The following is a 21,657-nucleotide window of genomic DNA, read 5'->3' on the forward strand; positions in this document are numbered from 1 at the left end:
GACTAAAAAAAAAAAGGAGCTGCAAACAGCAAAATCAAACACCGTTTTCTTTGATAAAATATGCCATATTAAAACCATGTCTAAGATTAAGATAGTTGCAGTGCAGTCCTTTTACATGTCTACTCAGATGGAAGTCTCATTGAGTTCAGTGGGCCTGGGCTCATGACCTTGAGGTGTCATTCTGTCTCATATTACCTGGAAAGCAATAAAAGCAGCCTTTTGGTTACATAAATAATTAGCAGCATAAATCTTTTGAAAACCATCCATTTGCAAATCTTTATTTATCGACTGATTGGCTGTACTAGTTTTATTTTATTTTTTTATAAAAAAGTGACTCTTTTAAACAGAATAGTAAAAAAGGAAGAATTGAAAATGAGCAGTCAAAATAGGAAGTTTTTTCCTGCATGAACAAATATTTATTTATTTTTTTGGAAACTAAGAAACTATTTCAGAGGCATATATTCTTCCACATTTGCTGGGATGCGGTGAGGGGGGTATCAAGAAGTGATATCCTTTAGAAACTAGATTTAGGAATTCTTCTATAACTGAAGAATATCAAAATGTTTCAGAGACAATAATAAAAGATTTCAGGTGTCTACCTCATGCAGCATCAACGCTCAGTTCAGTGGGATCTGAAGCTTAACTTTAAGAAAACAGAAACATTTGCAAAAGTTTCATTGGCTGGTACTTCACAGCGTATCTTTTCATACAATGAGTGAGTTTTTCAAACATTGACGGAGACCTCTCTTCCTGTGTGAAACTCAATGCTTCCTTACAAGACAGAGAATAGAATATGAAGAGTTCTATTTATTCCATTTAGCTCCAAGAAACTAAAATGAACAACAGTATGGAAGAAAAAGAAAAAGAAGAAAGACAAAATATTCTCAGGGTTTTCTGCTGATGTTCCATGTGTTCAGCACTGTAGTTTCTGAAAACCAAAATTCAGAGTTAACTTAGCCCCAGGAACGTACTAAGTTATTTAGAAACTGGTGAGGTTATAAACAAAAGTCAATGCTCAGTGTTTGATCCATTCATATTTATATTCTGCTTGACTGACAAAGAAAGAGGCATCTGAAGCGCTTGCTTGTCATACTGCCAAATGTGTTTTTTTACATTGTTATCATTTATTAATTTATATACCACTTACATACCAAAATGGTTTTCTAAGTGGTTTACAAGTATGAATCATGCCAGCCGTGAAAAAACCTGTATCTGTGTTACCACAGGAAACAAGGTAGGATAAGCAGCAGAATAAACTTTCATGACCAGCTTCTCTTACTGAAGCTCAAGCAAAAAAGGACGAGGCTCTATAGCCACAGTCCAAGGCGGTTTGCAATATGGTAAAACACCAAAGGCAATTGCTCATTGAAGGCTTCCATGCCAGAAGCTTTGAGGAGTTGCTTTGGCCTTGGAGCTCAACCTTGAGGAGCAGTAACAACAGAAAGTTCAAGGCATAATAAGAATTCCCTAGTCAGTTGAGAAAATCTACTCATTTTAAAAAAATTAGTAGCATTGTTGGATCTCTATGTAGGATGTGTGAATATGCTGCACTTGTATCTGTATATTACATTTTAATATGTGTGCAAATGTGCCTTTTCCATGATTTTATCTTTCCAAGGCCAATGACCACTGCAATGTATGGTGAGGGGAAGAAAAACAATTAACAGTGCTGGATTATGCATCTTATTGTAATTCATGAAAATGAATGTTTCATTCCAGGTGTATAATTAGCTTGGAATCAGATACTCAGTTGGATGGTAAGACGACTTGCCAGTTTGCTTTTCCCTCCTGCCCATAAGCTAACCTTGGCATATTTGGGGAAAACAAGGTAATTACAGTGCAGACATTAATCATATGTTTCATTATTGTAAGGCTGTTTGAAATTCTGCCTTAAATTACCAATACTTCAAATTCCAGAAACAAACTATTGCTGATTAATTTTGATAAGATTATACCTACAATCCACAAAGCATGCATTCGGCACTCATCCCGGAATATTCCCAAATACACCAGAGATAATTGACAGTACAATCAAAACCCGTTTTGCTCCAGGCTGGGGCAGGAGGGTTTGGACTGGGCGTAGGTGTCCCTCAACTTGCCTCTGCCTCTAGGAATGTATTTCCTGTCCTTTTATCAGCATGGAGCTCCCTGTTCCACCCATTCAATGGGCATGATTTCCACAACTGGCAGCCAGTGGAAAGACTTGAATCAGGAAGCTCTGCAGATGTGGCTAAGACAGTGATACATCAGATCTCATGGTGGTCCCACAGCCATCACACAATGGCACTGGGCTCAATCTAGGCCCCACCTTCAGCCCACTTAGCGTGGACAGTGAGGGTGTGGATGTACTGGTAGCCGTGATGCTCCATTAAGCCACGCTAGGAAGCAGCTGGGGTTAAAATCGCTCCCTTGGTTTTTATAGCAGGAATAGCTTATGAGTTACAGTCACAGACACATGATAAGCCACAGAGGTCTTGGGACAACAAGGGGCCACCAACCTTTTTTGGATTTGCAAGCCAGAGAAACTGCTGTGGGAGCCACACCTACACCAACACATGATGCTATCTATTCTATTGGCTACCACAGAATGTTTCTTTAAAGCTAATTTCAGTGGGAGGAGGGAGGAAGAATGTAGGCACATGCACATCCACGGGCACCAGGCTCACAACTCCTGCCTCTATTATGGCATATGCTTTTATGAACCCCAGTCCACTTCATCTGATGCCTGAAGTGTTATCCTCAGTTGCAAGTTTATGTATATGTGCAACAACTCATGGGGCTATGATACAAGAGGGCTTACCTCAGAAGCAGGTGAGGCAGAGGAAGAAGATCTCCAGCACCTCAAATCCAGAACTGGCTTTACTGTTAGACAAAGGGGGGCTGCTGCCTCAGGTGGAAGATGCTTGAGAAGCAGCAATTCCTTCTGAGGCCCACAGCTGTTCCTCACTGTGTGTGCCTCCTAAAGTAGCCTGCTGCCCTCAGGTATAGTGGAAGATGTTCCCCTGACACCAAGTGCTGACATAAGATTTCACTAGCAGTCTGCTCAGTTTCTGTACCCAGTCTGCTCAAAGGGCACCCTCTTGTCCTTGGGCTGCAACATCTCTGAGCTGGCCTTCCTCTTCCCAAGGTGCGAAGTGGAGGTTAACTAAACCAAATACAGTAGTACCTCAGGTTAAGTACTTAATTCGTTCTGGAGGTCCGTACTTAACCTGAAACTGTTCTTAACCTGAAGCACCACTTTAGCTAATGGGGCCTCCCATTTCTGCCGCGCCTCTGGAGCACGATTTCTGTTCTCATCCTGAAGCAAAGTTCTTAACCTGAAGCACACTTTCTGGGTTAGCGGAGTCTGTAACCTGAAGCGCATGTAACCTGAAGCATATGTAACCCGAGGTACCACTGTAAAATTATTTTTGCTTCAGTTAACATCGTTTCCTTTAATTCTCTCAGGTACTGAAATCATTTAATTCTGAGATCTAGGCACAAATCAGAACTAAAACCAATGAATCTTCACCCTGGTTTTGAACAAAACGCACACTGAAGGTCAATTGGAGAATCAAAAAAGAAGAGATGGGATTTAAAGAAGATTACCTGAACAAATCAGTGACCGCTTAGCCGCATGAATTGTGCCTTCCCCCCTCCCACATTATTTTGTGGCTTACTTTGCAAAGTTTTCTTTGAAAATTGGAATTATAAAATGTCAGAGCAGCAAAGTATTATTTTTTTTTTAAAAAAGCAAGTCCCTGTTTGCATACATCAAATAAAATATAAGAGAGAACAATTTGAAAACTGAAAGCGCTGTGGACTGTCAGTGACCTAAGGAATCAATGAAGACCCTAAATTCAATTGAAATCTAAATAGCTCTCAAGTGAAAATATCACTAGGCTCAACATGCACACAAATTACCATTCCCAAATAGATATCTGCAATTTTATTCTTTTAATACGTGGCTCTTCTGTAGCAAAGTGACAATGTTATTGAAAAGGATTTTCTTTGCTGAACTGAAGGTTGCATTTGCCCATATTCTTTTATGAAGGAATAAAGATTGGATTTTTCACTTCTCGTCCATGCTAACAGAGAAGTCATTCATATGCTACAGGTCCTCCCTGAAATAGTTTCTCATGCAAACAGTTAAGGACTTACCTGTTTCCAGTGGCTAGTCCTTGATGTACCCTACAAATATTTGTACAATCAGGTTCACACATGACCCCAGCCCAGGCACCCCCTAATGTTTCAAAAAATGATATCATGGTGAGGAGGAGAAAGTACAGAGTGGCAATCTGGCTCCCTCAGCTTCCACAACCTGCAGGAAAGCAGTAGTGGGAGTGAATCAATGGCAGAAGGTAGGAAGAGGGAAGAGGGCAGAGATAGAGGTAGGCAGGGAAAAACGGCTAGAAGGCATCTGGAAGAGATATGCAGCCCCTGCCGGCATCTGTCTCTGAAAGCAGGGGGGAGGTGATGGGCTCCAGCAGTGGCACTAAGGAAGGAGGCAGATGTAGGCAGAAGCTGCAGGTCCATTCCAGCCTTTTTCTTCCGACTGCACCTTTCTATGTCTTATGGATCTGTCTTTCTTTGAGCTCCACTGGTCACCTTTTGCTCATCTGGTGAGAAACATCGCATACTATAGGACTGGAAAATGAAGGAATCTTATCTGTTTTGGTCAGTTTTGGCTACCTCATCTGGTTAAAGATACAGATAATGAAAATTGACTGCATCTATGTATATATCTGGTATACATCTACAGAAGAAAAAATGGTATTTTGTCTCCCTTTCTAAATCTAAATTTGTATTTTTTAAGTTTAGTTGCTCATTTAAAATATTAAGTTAAATTTAGGGTTGTTGTTTTTTTACTTTGATGAATAGAAATAATGTCCTTTATGATTGAATACGTGTATGTATTCAATAAATGATTACCTTTAAACAAAAAAGCCTTGGGTGCATACCCTGTTGAAATGTCTTGTACATGCTTATGAGAGTTTGGGTGGTGTCTTATGCTTGTATCGGGAATTACATTTCAGCCCCTCTCAAGCATGAATCAAATGGGAATGCTTTATGAATTCCACCTAGATTCTTCTTCTTTTTTCCCCTTCTAAAATTCACTGCCACAGTAATGGCTTCTTTACTGCCAAAGCTGTGTACTAGCAAAACTACTGGCCAGTTTTTGAAATGCTGGCAAGGCTGATTTCTATCCTGTAGACACAGAGTTTTGACATTGATAGTAACTACAACCATCACCCACCAGTGGAAAAAAGGAAATGCCATTGGAGGGTAGTTTTTAGAGTATCATAAAAAGTCACTAAACCAGATGGCAAATGCACTAGTGGCTACATTTTTAATGTGTATTGCAGATGGTTTGAAATCATTTTACCTTGTTTGATAGGAGGAACGATCCCATTTGTACAATGACCCTTTTCATTTTACAGCTAGAAAGTGCTCAGGCTCATATTCATCAACTGGAGGAGCTACTATCTTGGCTTTCTCTCAAAAGCTGAGATTTCTATGCCTATGGCATATGGATTTAAAGTGTCAAATGTCTGCATGCCTACATTCCATTTAAAACATTGCTACAACTATTTGTTTAATCTGCTAAAATGCATCATTTCCTGTGCACAACTAGGATAACTGCAAAATATATCTTCTTGCTAAACAAGGTCAGCCTTCCAGAGATTGCCAACTTTTTTTTATTGGATGTGCTTTTATGTCATTATCAGTGGCTTGACATGCATAAAAAGTATGGAGAGCTTTCTTCACTTGCTTTATCTCAATGTCAGATAAAGTTTCAGCTAAATTTCTGAAGGTTAAGCTACTGTTTGCAGCCCAGGAGGAAGGCAAATAAAAAGTGCCTGCAAACCTATACCTATCTGCCACAGTTCATTTTCTGCCTGCATTCGTATAGTCTTTCAAATAGTCAGCAATGTGATGCTCTCCAAATATTGTTGAATTTCATTTCCCAGCAGCCCAACCAGCATGGCCAATAGTCAAGGATGATGGGAGTTGTAGTTCAGTAGCAGCTGGAAAATATCATACCAGCTACCCCTGGTCCAGAAAACAGATACAGATAATCAAAGTTTCAACCCATGTCCAAGGTAAATCTCTGATTCCAGAATCCTAAGGTTCAGTTATTTGGCATTACACAAACATAAGTTCAACCTTTTTCTAGGAAGCATTGCAAACTTGCTTATTTGTAAAGCCTGTAAGGTGTTCCTATTGCTAATTCAAGAAAGAACCCTGATGTATACTAAAGAGTTCCTGGTCTGTCAAAATATGCACAATCCACTCCCCTTTATAGCTGCATCATGTGTTGCAGGAGATGCCACTTGAATTTTATGAGCAGAACATCCTCTGTTAACTTTCCGTATGCCAGAAACTCGAGGAAAGCAAGGAATGTTTTTCTTTGTTTCTGGAGGGCCAGGGAAATTTGTTGTTGACATTTTTACTGTTAATTTTCTGCCGGGCCATAAAGTTTAATGGTTGATTTATAGGAGATGGTGTTCTCATTAAGAGGGGGAGGGAATGGTCACATGGGAAGAAAGTAGATGGAAAGAGAAGCACAGCAAGGAAAGAGGGAACAAGGGAGACTCTCCTAATGTGTAGCTAATTCAGTTTCATTTTCCCACCTAAAAAAATTTGTTTGGAGCTATTGTTTTAGCTGTAACAAAAAAAGAGTGCTTATTTAAACTCTCAAGACTTTAAAAGGTCATTGCTTGTGGAAAAGGAAAAGAATCTATTAGCCCACAGTATGTTTTCTCCTAGAGCAATATTTGACTTCTGGAAACAGACTAAGTTGCCACGTCTTTTGAGCACAAAACCTGCCAAGTCCTTCCTGTATCCTTTGTAATCCTTCCCTCTTGAACAAAAGTCCTTTGAACTGTGCTATTCAGATTTCTTCTTTCTCAGGGTCAAAACAAGGTTGAGCATTAGCATCGTAGATGGCAAAGGGCAAGTGTACATATATGAATGAGAACTTTAAAATTATAGTATTTTAAAAACCATAGTAATTCTAATGCTGGACTAAGAAAGTAGCCTAAATGCTTCCCCACCTTTGTGAGGGAGGCCTCAGTAGGTGTGGTCTCAAATAGAAGCAATGGGATGGGGAAACAAATCAGAGAGTTTGCTAGAGGCAGTGGCGTAGCATGGGTTGTTAGCACCCGGGGCAAGGCAAGTAATTTGTGCCCCCTAACCCATGGATTTGTGCCCCCTAACCCGTGGATTTGTGCCCCCTAACCCTAACCCCCAGATGTTGCGCCTGGTGCAGCCGGCCCCCCTGCACCCCCCACGCTACGCCACTGGCTAGAGGAAAGGGAAAATTTTAACCCTTCCCATGCCCTATTGTAATGGGCCTCCTCAAGCTGCTATTTGTATTGTTTTTCCTAACAGGGTACACAATAACTTTAGCAGGGGGAGGATTTTTAATCAGAAAGGCCACTCCTCCTACAACATGGTCTTGATTTATATTTGACCCCTCTGCTTCTGCTATTTTCAAAACTTGAAAGATATTTGAGTGCTATTCACAGATTTCCTTTGTCTCATCTACTTTGTTAGATGAGCATAAAAAACTGTGTTGATGTTCTAGCTTAGTTTGGAATACTAGCTTAGTTTGGAATACTTTAGTGAAACTGTCCTTAGTATCTAAAAGCCATTCCAACTATGTTTTTCCTTATTTCATCATGTTCTAGTTTTCTTTCTCTGTGCTTCTGTCCAGCCCTCTAGTCTTTCAGACAACTTCTTCTTTCTCACCTGGATCTGCTTAAAAGCAGTTATGTTCGGGTATTCTCAAGGTTGCTTTGGACATTGTTGATACAGCACATTTATCATGGGTCAACTGTCTAGTTTACAAGGGCAAGCAATCAAACTGTGCTTTTAGCCAATGCCCTCTTGCTACTACTGTCAGGTTGCTCTTAGGTCACAGAATGCTTGCAGTGATTTTGGGAGTTTGCTGCCTTCTGTCCACCTGTGCTATATGGAAAACATACACATGTCTCATTTTAGAACATATGGTGAAAATGAATAAACATAAACAGTCTGTATCCAGTACTGTGCAGGAGAAAAGACAAATTTCCTATTTGTGTCTAATTAATGACACAACTCCTTTACAGTGTTGCTGTCAAGCAGTGGTGTAGTGGGGGGGGGGACAAGGGGCTGCCCGGTCTACCGGGGGGGGGCACAACGCTTGCCCTGCCCCGGGCGCCAACAACCAACGCTAAGCCACTGCTGTCAAACTAACCTCTGTGAAATATGCACAGCACTCTGAAGCGCTATATATACATGTTAAGAAATGCTGTTCCCAGCCTTAGGACTCAGCTATACAGCTGCAAATAAAACGTTTTAAATGTGTTGCAAAGTGCAATATACAAATGTAGATGGCAACAGTGACCTATGCCAGATTCAATGTATTTTTCAAAACTTTTTAAAAAGCATTTTTACAGCGTTTTTTTGTATGTGTATAGATTCCACCTTAATTTGGGTGTGAATTTACCTGCAACATTTGGAAAAGGCAAACTCTCTGAAGGCAGAGGTGAGAGATTTCCCACCTGGACTTTTGCGACCATTAGGCTTAGGGGAGCACGTCTCTTACAGAAAGAGGCCTTCTTCTTTGTCTCGTTCTAGCATTCCACCCTCTGTGCAGTTTGAACCAGACTGCAAGTATGTGGTTTGATTTGCACAATCTCGTCCTTGTTATGTTACTAAATACATCTTTATAGTTCAGTTGGTTAGAACATGGCGCTGAAAAAGTCGAGGTTGCAGGTTCAACTCCAGCTACATATTCCTGCGTTGCGGGGGTTGGACTAGCAGATTCTCAGGAACCCTTCCAGCTCTTATGATTCTACAGCTTTTTAACAAATGTTTAATTTGTCAAGTATTCATTTCAGGTGTGAAGAAACAGAACAGAACAGAACAGAACAGAACAGAACAGAACAGAACAGAATAGAACCATGAGGGTCATCTAGTCCAACCCCCTGCAATGCAGGAATCTTTTCCCCAACACTGGGCTCAAACCCGTGATCCATTGATTAAGAGCCTCATGCTCTACTGACTGAGTTATTCCAGAGCAGCAGAGGTGAGGAAGACCTTTTGAGCACAGCAGGCAGGATCCAAAGCTGTCCTACCCCCTGTAAGCCAATACCACTTTAACATGTGGGCAGGGCTTTCCACCTGCCAACCATCTGATATAAGGTGGCAACTTCAAAGGGGATTTAAAGAGTTAATGGGTTAAAAAAAAAGGACTGCTTAAAGTCTTTCAGTCCTAAGGGCAGGGGGTACATGCTCTTTCCCCTGACTAAGGACAATGTTTTCTAGGTCTCTGTGTGTACAAGAACAAAGAAATGACAGCTTGAGTCAGAACATGGCTGAAAGGGAAGAGTTGATTTTGAGCTCTGGAAAAGACCAGTTGAGTCCAGCTTTGGGGGGGGGGGGTAGGCGGGCAGGGAGTGTATGTATTTATAAATAAACTGAGCCATTACAGAAACTCTTTAAGCCTCCAATTATCTCACCGTCCAAAGGGAACCAAAATCAAGTAAGTGCTGTCCCTGGAACCTCTCACCGTTTGAGAAAGTACATTAGTGGCAATAGGATTGTATTGGGGTAGTGGTCAATGAATATGTCTCACCGACAATGCAAATTATCTTTCCACTATTATTATACAGCTAACTGAATATGTGGAATGCTGCCATCCCTTGTACTATTGCAACAGTCGGCGAGACAAAAGGCATTTGTTGTCTCCATTCTCACCTTTCTGCTTGACTAATAGGTCTCCAAATTGAAGGAATACACTGAATGCCACAACCATTTTGTGAATCTGAATGGGTACAATTGTTCGGTATGCTTTGCAGAAGCCCATGTTTCATCTTTGCCTTCATCTATGTCCTCCTTATTAATGCGACTCATTGTGATCTTAATTCTGCCTCAGGTGCAGACGGTTTTCCCTTCCACCTTTTAATATAATGTTCTTATTCCTAGCACAAAAAAAGGCTGCTGGCTAAGCACTCCATCCTCATTGGCATAAGACTGTCATTTCTTAAAAGGAAAGAGGAGAGCAGCTGGGGACTTGGCTCGAAAGCATGCAACTTAACAAAAAAAGCATTTGCCGTTACATAAAAAGTGCAGCTACTCGATAAGAAAAACGGCAAATCATTAGGCATAGTGTTGGATCACTGAAAGCTTCTTTCTAGGAAGTCAGACCATACGCCACCATAGGCTACCTAGCTCAGTACTGTCTGACTGGCAGGGGCTGTCCATTGGGTTTCAGACAGGAATCTTTCCCAACACTAATAGGAAAGAGTATGGACTGAATGTGACACCTTCTGTGTTCTGCTGAGCTCTTGAACAAGAAAAGTACACATCTGAGCATAGGGACCAAGCCATCTTTAAATCAGCCCAGTCCTGATGCCCCTCTTCCTGAGGGGGAGGAGATAGGCAGCTTACATTTATAAAATGTTGTGTGCCCACCTTCATTCATTTAAAGGCCCTTCTGCTCATCCTTGATTTCTGATGCAAAGTCTTGCCCCAATGGCAACAGTGTTACTCCATCTAGCTCACTCTTGTCTACTGGCAGGACTTCAGACTAGTGTCTTTACCAGCCCTACCTAGCAGATGCCGGGGATTGAAACTGTGACCTTCTACATGCAAACATTTACTATGCCACCCCTGACCTTTTAGTCTTCCCCCAAAAGGTAGTGTCAGGGACCTTGCTGAGGAGGGCTGCACTGAGGAAGAATGGTGTGAGCCACCCCCTCCCCCTGAGCCTCAATCTTCCCAGAAGCAGGAGGACAGCATAGATTTGGAACAGTGGTTTGCAGAGAGGCATAGTTCAGAAGGCAGAAGCTGGGAAATACTGGATGAGGAGCAGCAAGAAGAAGAAGAAGAAGAAGAAGAAGAAACAACACTGGGAGAGAGAAGGTTAACAGATTCATAGTTGTTGGACAGCATTCCTCCACCGCCCTCCCCAAGGTCGAGAAGAGCTCAGAAAGTCTCAGAACAGAAAGCACAGATGAGATTACAAAACGTGGAGTGATGTAGATTAATAGGGATGGGGGGGAGTGAGCCTTAAGTTGGAGCACCACCATTCTTGGGAGACGTGTTCTTTTGTCTCTCACTGTGATTATTAAATTATCTAACCGGTAAGACATTCCTTTCTTTTGATGTTCTTATTTACTGCCACAGAGGAGGAAGCCGATTCCCCAAAGCCTGAGAGGTAGATATGACAACACCCAATGTCTGCTGCCCTTCTGTTCCTATTATGCTTTGATTACCATCCAGCATTCATTTATTCATTATAATGAAGGTCATATTTCAGATTCTCCCTTTTCTTTCCCCTTTAGTTTAGTTTAGAAACCTTTCCCCCTGGCAGGTCAAGGTGGCAGCTCCTGCTTCCATTCTCCACCTTCCAGTGTGACCCATTCAGGCTCTGAAGTGAATTCTGCAAGAGCTGGCTTCGATGTCTCAGCTCAGTTTGTGTGCATTTTGTGCTTCCAATGGCTCAGACTGGTGTCACAGAATGAGAACAGCCCAGCACAAAAGAAAAGAAACAAGAACAAATGTGCTATAGTGGGATTTCCTTATCTTGTTTCCTCCACACACCCTGACGTGTATATTTTTTGTTGTTTTGGGAAAAATAAAAGCAAACCTAAATGCCTCTGCAATGTTCACTTCAGCGTGAACGGTTGCTTTGGCTATATGTTTTCAGTTGGTATAATTAGGTCTCTCTGACCAATTTTTACTGCCATGATACTTTTGATTGATGCACAAGTCTCTCTTTCTCCCCACCCCACAAAGTACTTAGGAATTTGTTTGCAGCTCACACAGTCACCTGGGCAGGATGTCTCTATATTTAAAATGACGCAAAGTGCTTGCTTCTTGCCTCTGCATGTTAAAGTGCATACTAGTTGCCTCCGAGTGAAAAATGCTGTCACTGTGAGAGACATCAGAAGAAGGGAAGATGTGTTCTCTCACAGGAGAACTGAAGCATGCAAAGGACATGATCTCAAGGTAGCAAGTGTTTCCTAATAGCTGCTTTGATATATTGAATAGAGAGGTGACTGAAAAGAGCCATGCCGACTAATGTGGGAGAAATACTGATTCCAAAGAACTGCAGAAAGCACATTAATTGTGGAGCTTGCCAGATATCTGTGGAAAGGTTTAGCTGAAGGAAAGGTTGTGTTTAGCACAGACTATTTGTGATGCTGCTGTATTTGACAGCAGGGGCGGCGCTTGAGAAACTTGATCTTTGTGAATTCTGTGGAGCAATCACTCTTTTGAAGGTTATATTTCTGAAGTAAAGTTTTGTTTTGAAGAAGAAGGCTGACCCATATGTTCTGATGCATGATTAGTGAGTTGCACAAGACAAAGACGTGAGGGTATCCAAACCCTGTTTTTTCGTTTTTGTTTTTTAAGAGCCATATGTCCACCTTACAGCACAACCTTTGTTGAAAGGACTGTAGTTTGAACAGTTCTAAAGCAAAACAAAAACAAACAAACAAACAAACAAAACCCAACTGGTGGTGCTGAAGCTCAGCCTTGACGAACAATTAAAATGAGCTGTGAGTTTAAATAATAACCTGAAGAGGTTGCTTTTCATGTAGTCCACATGTCAAATGAATGAAACAGAGAGATTTCCTCAAAAGATTTTTGGTCTGCAAGTTGTATCCAACTAAGTTGCATTCAAAGTAGACCCACTGCAATAAATTGACTTAAGCCACTCGTGTTTGTTGATCTCTGAGTGTGACTTTACTGAATACCACCCAATATCACTTTTGCATGGGTTCATCCATAATATTATTTTGTCCCATTTCATATTAGTAGTGCTAGTAGGAACCTGAACAAAAAAAAATCACATTAAAATAAATAAATAAACAAATAAATAAATACGAACTGTACTAACTGCCAGGACAATGATTAGTTTTCTATAAATGTGTTGTATGTTTGTCGGTTGACTTATCTATGTACAATGAGATATTTTCATATATATGTATTGTGTGTGTAATTCTTTCTTTTTCCATTTGAATACTTATTTCCTTACTATTTCGTATGGAAGGGACCCTATCTCCTGAAAAAAAATCTTAGGTGTTTCATTAACACAAATGCCACTCAAGTGGTTTTTAATGGTGTCACTGAAGTCTGTAACTACCAGGCTAGAAATATTATTTTTTAACAATTGTACTGAAGGGTCCCTTGCCCATGATCAGTGTCTTTGCACCAGAAGGTCATTTTGTTTATTTCATCAGAGAGAGAGACAGAGAGAGAGAGAGAGAGAGAGAGCACTATATGTCTTAATTCTTTTTCATGCACACATTTCCTAAGATTTTTTTTATCATCCTGTTACTTTTTAAACATTTAAGGCAAAAAAAGAATATCAAATGTTTGCATATGTTGGAATCCAAGTTCATATAGACACATTGGGGGCATTTTATTTCCAAACAAAGCTTTTCTGCTTCAACAGCACTGTTGACACGCTGTTATCCATATTTTGCACATATATGTATATGATGAAAGGAAACAGGATTCTTTCCATGAATATTTGTGCATATTTTGGTAAGAGAATTTCTCATTTCAGTCATCCTGAGGAACAATAAACAATGCTTCTTCATTAGGAGGATATATTTAGAAAGACTAATCAAGTAGGCCTTGTTTTCTCTGAAACACTGTCAACAGATAAGACTTGAGAGTTATTTTGGAAAAGTTGCTCATGTCATAATGTCAAAACCACTAGCTTCATTGTAGCATACTTGAATAAGATCTTCCAGTTTCATCTGTTGTTTCTATTGAACTTTTCTCAAACAAATAAGAAATACATACTAAGATACACAGTTTCATCCTTAATCTGTCATGGTCTGACAAGTTCCAATATGCAGCCCACCTGTGACCCACAGGGTCTAGCAGACTTCATCAGACAACTTTATCATTGGCCACACACACATTGTGGAAAACTTGTTCCCTCAGCTCAGGTGCAGTATGTGAATGGTCAGATGTTCCACTCAGCAACCTGACCTTAGTATTCTGCACCAGCTACAGCTTCCAGAACAACCTTAGAGGAAGCCCACCTAGAGGATATTGCAGTGGCCCAATTGTGAGATCATAATAGGTGAGGTTACGTGGGCCTGCAGTATATACATATGTACGTGTTCCTTCAGATTGGGTGTAACCCCACCCAGAACTGCTAAATTCCTCAAATCCTGGAAACTGCTCACCCACAAATTCTCCCTCTTGCCAGAATTCAGTCTTAGCTTTGGGGGCCTCATTGAGCCCACAACTGCCCTCAGCCACCAGTTAATAAAATTTACAGCCTCTCCTGATTCAGATGTAACAGAAACATAGAGCTAGGTGTCACTCGAATCTTCGTATTCCAAATCTCCTAGTGGCCACTCCCAGAAGCTGCATATAGATATTAAACAGCAGTGGAGACAAACTAGTTCTTTACAGCATGCCACAATACAACTCCCTAGAGTGCAAATAACATAATCCCATAAACAGGAGTAGAAGCATGGAAGCACAGTGCCACCAATTCCCCATTCACAGAGATGAGCCACAAGGATACAGTATATCAAACAACAGCATCAGGGATGCATTCCCTAGCCCTCTCCTAAATAAAGTCATACACGAGAGTTTCCAATGCCAATTTTGTCTCCAACCCATGTCTGAACTCAGACTGAAATGGGTCAAGATAACTGGATGTTTACCTCCAGTATCATTAGTGTCCCTCCAGTGAAAAGAGACGTTTTGATCTGGCAAATCCTTTGTCAGAGGAATAGGGACTGAAATGAACTTTGGCAACTTAACTGCCCCGCTGCAACCCCCTCAGAGAAAAAACCCCTCTCCAGAGAAAACCACCTCAGAATAGTATGGATGTTGGCACTGAATTGGGGGGGGGGGAGAGAAAAATTGCCTCAGAAGCTCTGCAAACACTAATTTGACACAAACCACTTTATTTTACTTCTTTTGGGGCTTTTCCTGAAGTTGGATTTAAACTGAAATACTTGGGTTAAAGCTGGTTTGATTGGGCTATTAATTTTATAGGCACAAATAGTGTATTCCAGGATACTATCAAGCTAGATAATGCAAGGTATAGCAACATTCATTATAGGAAGTTATAAACTGTAGCAAAGTTTATTTTGTCATGCTGTGAGGTCATTCCAAAATAATGACAGTCTTTAACATAATTTTAATGCAATCTATTTGTCATGGTACTGCAATTTCTAATGATCAGCAAGTGTGTACACCAAAAAATGTTTAGTTTTAGCCTGCCTGAAATGTCTGCAATATTTCTGCCATGTTCTTTTAAAATTATGTAATGGGTCAAGCTACTATTTTTACTTATATAAATGGGACTTCAGGAATAATGACACAATTACTCGTCATGAGTTGAGATCGGAGTTATTCAATGTTAGTGAAATCCCGTCCTAGAATATTGAACTTACTGATGATCTTTTACATTGGATCATTTCATTAGACATCATTTCATTAGACGCTAGCATGATTTTGAAAACCAAAGTGGGTACTAATGGCAGTTTCCAGACAAAGTGATTTTTTGGGGAACAGTGGAAGGGAAGTGTTGCCAAAATGTTTCTCACTATTGACAATGAAAACAATTTAGGTTGTGTCATTCATCTTCAATGGCAAGGTCACAAGATTTTTCTAACTTACTTTGTACATCAAATTAAAGTAGCCATGTGAAAAACAGTACCAGATAAAAGGAAATACTCTTGAAAAAGCAGGCTGAAAAGGAGAGCTGAAGTGACTTTTTTTAAAAAAAAAAAGCTCTGGAGAGTTTGGGAAGAATGGCTGCCTTTGCTGAGTGCTTGCGATCAATATTTTCCATAATAGTGGTAGGGAAAAGAAAATCCTTGTCTCTCAGTTAATGAGCCATATAGAACAACATGTCTTTATATATATACGGATAGTTATCAGTAGAGATGCTTTTGTTATTGTCCTTAATCAAATTCCTACCAAAGTTTTTGAGTTTTGCATTTTTATAACTTTCTGCCCTCCACAGGGGAGGCAAAGGGAAAATTCTTTCCCCCAGACAAGCCATAACCCCCAGATTCCCAGTTTTAGATCCCTGCTCATTTATTTGTGAGATACTAGGCTGCTCTTCCTTTCACTTGATAGATAGATATTAATTAGCAATTGGCGGGGGGCGCAATTCAGTTCACATTAAAAAGTGAACTCACCAAATTCACATTTTCTGTTTACAATATGTCAACCAGATCACAGACATCCTTAAAACATTCAGACATCTGAATTTTGCAATGCAGTTCTCTAGAGCCAAGTATTGTGTACAAAAATGCATAGAGAATGGCAAAGCATTCATATAAATCTATTAGTAAAAAATAAGAACATTTTCCAATTAGAGCAATACTAATTAGTAGGTGGATCAATAGTTTCATTTGCTGAGAATCTCCAGCTGCTTTGAAGTTTTTACTTAACTTCATCATCATATCCACCACTATAGAATAAGGTCGTCAAGCATCTCTGCTCCCTTCCTAAATGAACACCAATATGTTTGTTGGGAGCAATCATTTTTAATACCACAAATCATGGGAAATCATACTTATAATTTCTTCATGGCCGTTTATTCATTTTTCCAGTTTTTATTAAATAAATAGGTAACAGTAATGTTTTAAAAATATGGTATATGCAAGGAGAAGTGAAGGAAATACATAAATACAAAAAAAATAGAGGAAATGAGAAGAATCATAATGGAGAAATCAAATGGCATAATGTTTAAAATATAGTTGGGTAGAAATGTTTGAGTAATAGGTTATTAGAATTATGAGGCAAGAAATGGGAAAGTGATATAATTTAGGTCCCTTTTTTCCTTATTTGCTGATGGAGCACACAAATATAAAGATACAAACTAGGTTTTCTAGTTCCAAACCAGGAAATAACATTTTCCCTCTGCCTCTGCTATTCAGTTTCCACTTATATCCTCATATATAGCACAACGCAGTACAGTCACTTCACATTTAAGGCAAACACTTTCCAAACGACTGCTATGTAAAACCAAAACACAGCTGTCTGTCAAAATCTGCACATTTCTGAATTTTGCAATGCGGTTTTCCAACCAAGTAATTTGTACAAAATGCCTATACTAGGTAAAATATGCATGTAAGTGTGTGTGTGTGTGTGTGTGTGTGTGTTAGTAAAATAACAGAAAATCCAGCCCATGATTCTGAATCTTAATCACATTGAATCTTATCATATCATATTCAGAACTCATCATAGGCCCTTTAAGATATTCTAAACTTTTTTTAAAAATTAAAGATACAATCCAGGCACAAAAATAATACAAATCTGCCTTAATTTTTTGTGTGTGATCACTGTCACAGTGTTTGTGGGTATGAATTTGAAGGGGAGGGGCACACCTTCATTATTTTATTCTCAGTCCCTCAAAATATAGTGGGGATATCTACTACAAGTCAGTGTAGAAAACACTGAGCTTAATAGACCAATCATCTCTCAGTATCAGGCAGCTTTCTACAGTACCCCAAGAATCTCTTTGTGCTGGGGAAAAGAGCCATTCTTTGCCCTCTATGTTTGATTCTCTCTCACGCACACTTCTTTCTCACCTCTCTTCATCCCCACCCCCCTCTTTTTTAGCCAGCTACATTTCAAAATTTGAAAATACTTTCAAGAGATCATTAGAAGCTGGAGTTAAAGTGTACTAGGAGGGCAACTTGAAGATGACTCAGTAAATTTTGGAGCATGGCCTGTTCCTTGCAGGCCTAGCAACTATGACTAGGAACAATCTAGGCTCTGGCAAATGGGTTTATCATGGCCATCTGTGCTACTTTACAGAGGAGGCCTGTCTGGTCAACGTTCATTTTGAAGATAAACAACATTAAGTAAGAGGAGCAGGAGCCCTGAATTTGCCTGTCAATAGCTGGCGCTCAGACAGCAAACTGAGCAGGCACACAGATCACCTGGTTAAAGGCTTCCCCAGAATGTATTTCTATTAAAATGTCAGGAATTATTCTAAATTTAAATGGATGCATCTGCATGGGCTGGTTTTATCTATATATGTGACCCATAGCTGTCAACTTTCCCTTTTTCTTGCGAGGAATCCTATTCGGAATAAGGGAATTTCCCTTAAAAAATGGGATACGTTGACAGCTATGATGTGACCTCTCTTCTCTTCTTTTACGGCAATGTGTAAATGGCCAACTTTGCTGGAGCAAAACGGACAACAGCTGCTCCACACGGAGGTAATGTTCCTGGTTCGTTTCTGCTTAATATCACAGACTGGGGTGCCACCAAGAACAAGCGTCAGCCCTTCAGACTTTATAATTGTCTATTCCAGCTAAGCCTGAGGACAGAATTTTGGATTGATAGCCTTAAAAGAAAACTATCAGATATTGCAGACTACTAATTAAAAAGTACTGAGTTTTAAATGGTAAGAAATATAATCACTGCTTGCATCCATGTCTGATGGATGGCTTTCATTTTAGTCTCAGAGATGTTGTGACAGTCTTCCTCCCCAAACAGTAATGTAAGCTACAGATCTTGATCAGAAAGTATTTCTGGCCAATAGTAATCAAACAACCGTGATTTATGAAAACACTGCTTAAGATCCTTCCTTCCTAGACCTGAATATTATAGCATTCATATAAATCTTTCAGATTTACAGATGATAATCTAATAAGAAATCATAAATCTATTGTGGAAAGGTTAGCATGGATATGGTAAACACCTATTAATCCTTATGGAATGTTATTAAGATTGTTCCCCACATTTTATAATGTACAGTGCAGCCTTAAGCTTATTATACCAATAAATAACTGAGATTAATAGACTACCATTAATCGAGGAATAATCTTTAAAACTTTTGTAGATTATATTTTATTCAGGTACAACCCATATAGATGGTATATTAGTGATATATTGACCAGAATAGGAAATAAGCCCAGGGAAAAAATACATTCTAGTCAATATTACATTTTTATTTTTATGTTATTATTTCACAAAAGTAGCTTAAATTGGATAGTATAAGGTCGGTCTCATAAACTCAGACCTCATCCCTGTAATGGAAAGGAGAGATAAATGATAATGCAATAGCACGATTACCATAATAGTAATAGTGCAATAGCTTATTACCATAAAATACCATATTTACTCAAGTCCAATTTGCCATCAAATCTAATGCACACCTCAATTTTCAGAACCTTGAAACCAAAAAGTATTTGCTGGTGAATGTAAATGTGCCATTGAATCTAATGTGCACCTTAAATTTTGCAACATCATTTGGTCAAAAATGGTGAGCATTAAATTTGAGTGAATACGGTAATGGTCATAACAAATAAGGAATGTGTTCATAAATGATCTGAAATCAGGTGGCTAAGTTCACAGATGAGACACAAATTATTTACAGTGGTGAAAGCTTAAGCCAGGGGTTTGCAACCTGCAGCCCATGGGCCACAAGTGGTCCACGGGGGTCGTTTAAACAGCCCACGAGCCACCCGCTCGGCAAGTCCCTGTGCACTGCACTAAACCAGCACAGTGTGGAGTGGCGACTCGCTTCCGCAGTGCCAAAAATTGTGTCTACACAGACGCATGTGCCAAAAATCGTGACTGTGCGGATGCCGGAAATCGCGTCTGCGCACAATGGTTTTCAAAGATTATTAGAGAAATTCATGAAGTATAGACTCCATGATGGCTAAATAGACCATCTATATTCACTGGCAGGATGCCACTGAATATACATTTGGGGGAGCAACATGGGACAATGATTGCTTAGATAGCAATATGCTTTATACTAAATAAAGCCATTGGTCCATCTAGCTCTTCATTGTTTATACTGACATCTGGTGGTTCTCTGGGGTTTCAGACTGGGGACATTTACAGTCCCATCTAAAGATGCCAGGGATTCAATTTGAGATGCTCTACCACTGAACCATGGCCCTTCATGTCTTGCTTGTGTTCTTCCTAGAGGCATCTGGGCAGCCAGATGTGAGGAAGAGGCTTCTAGACTTAGATGGACCTTTGGTCTGATAGCAGCAAATCTCTTCTCGTGTTAAAGCCTCACTGATGTGGTCCAAAGGAGAGAAGAGCAATATGTTTGGCAACGGCTTGACTGTGGGAGTTGCCTGAAGAAGGCGCACAAGTTACCATCCAACCATCTTAGGGACTCCACTCTAGATTTGTGTAGAGTTTAGTCCGTAGCCTTTTCTTCTCCTGAAAATGTCCATCAAGGCAGCCAGTTTGGATTACTCTTCTGGGTTTACTTCCGAAGCCTTTCTCATGAATGATCATAGCCTCAAGACAGCAAAGGTTTAGGATCAGAGTTTTCCTTATTCTATTATAGCTACTGCTGCTAACCTAATTCATGCAAACATGAAGTTTCAATCTCAAATGGATTACCTGACAGCGTTTTCTTTAACGATATTGTGCCCAAACCAAGACAGGTGTGGGAGATGGTAGCACTGACTTGATTGTTACTATGTTGTGTATGTTTTTATATTGTAAAGCACCCTGTGATCCTCGGATGAAGGGCGGACTAGGAATGGAATAAATAAATAAATACTTCACTGTGAGAGCCACATTGTCAGTTTATGTAAATGTCCCATAGATACATACTTTCTTTTATTGTATTCATTTAACTGTAGTATATCCCAAGACACATAGATGTGGTTTACGACTTGAGTGAGAATTATAAGCATCAAGATTTTTGCTGCTAGTCTTTAAAATAAGCAGCAGCTCCACAGTGAATTCCCTATCCGATATTGCTCCTCGCATGTTTTTTGATATTCAAGACATGAAACATATATCATCTCTTTAGATGAGCTAGACCGTTTCCTGCCAGCTGTATTAAGACCAACCATCACCCAGCAAAATGCATGTAGACAAAAGAACATGATACAAGCAAGGTTTTTAGCTGGGGCAATTAGAATAAGATCCACTATTTGACTATGGATTCAAAACCCTAAATTGCATTTTATATTACTGACTTTTTATTTCTATTCTTTGCATATGGTGTTGTTATTTTATTGCTATGGCCGATGGCTGACGCAAATAAAGATTCATTCATTTATATGTTGTCAGTGTGGTCTTAATGTCTTACAAAATTGGGGGGGGGGTCCAGTAAAACTATGCCCAGGCTTCTATATTCAGGGCTTTTTTTTCAGCTGAAACTTGTCAAAACTCAGTTCTAGCACCTCAAAGGTGGGTGCCGTTGCTATTCTAAGAGAACGAGGGAGGTGTTCATTGAGAGTTCCAGCACCTCTTTTTCTAGAAAAATAGCACTGCCTATATTTACAGAGTAAAGAGACTAGACCATTCTTGGGATTTTAAAAAGATTTTCACCACAGATAGTGATGCTGAATGTATAAAATTTGCTGTACTCTGTCCATGTACATATATTACTGAAATGATAGAAAAAATTAATGATTGAAGAGAGGAGGAAAATTATTCAATATAAATGCAGAGATTTCAGAAACCTTTGCATTCAAGCAGAGTTATTGTGTCCTGGAGATGGTGTGCTTGCCGTTGATGCCTTTTTTTTTTTTTTTATCCTGTAGGATTAAATAAGGTACTTTTGACCGCAGCACAAATTGTTCATCACAACGGATCTAACCCAACCAGATATCCAGGTCACCTCCTTTTGCTTCAGCTTTGGAGTATTTGAAAGTGATTTAATTAAAATGAAAAATTATGCAGAGGCTGAATACAACC

Source organism: Podarcis erhardii, assembly GCF_964252035.2.
Source record: "Podarcis erhardii genome assembly, chromosome: 10".
In the NCBI taxonomy this organism is placed as follows: Eukaryota; Metazoa; Chordata; class Lepidosauria; order Squamata; family Lacertidae; genus Podarcis; species Podarcis erhardii.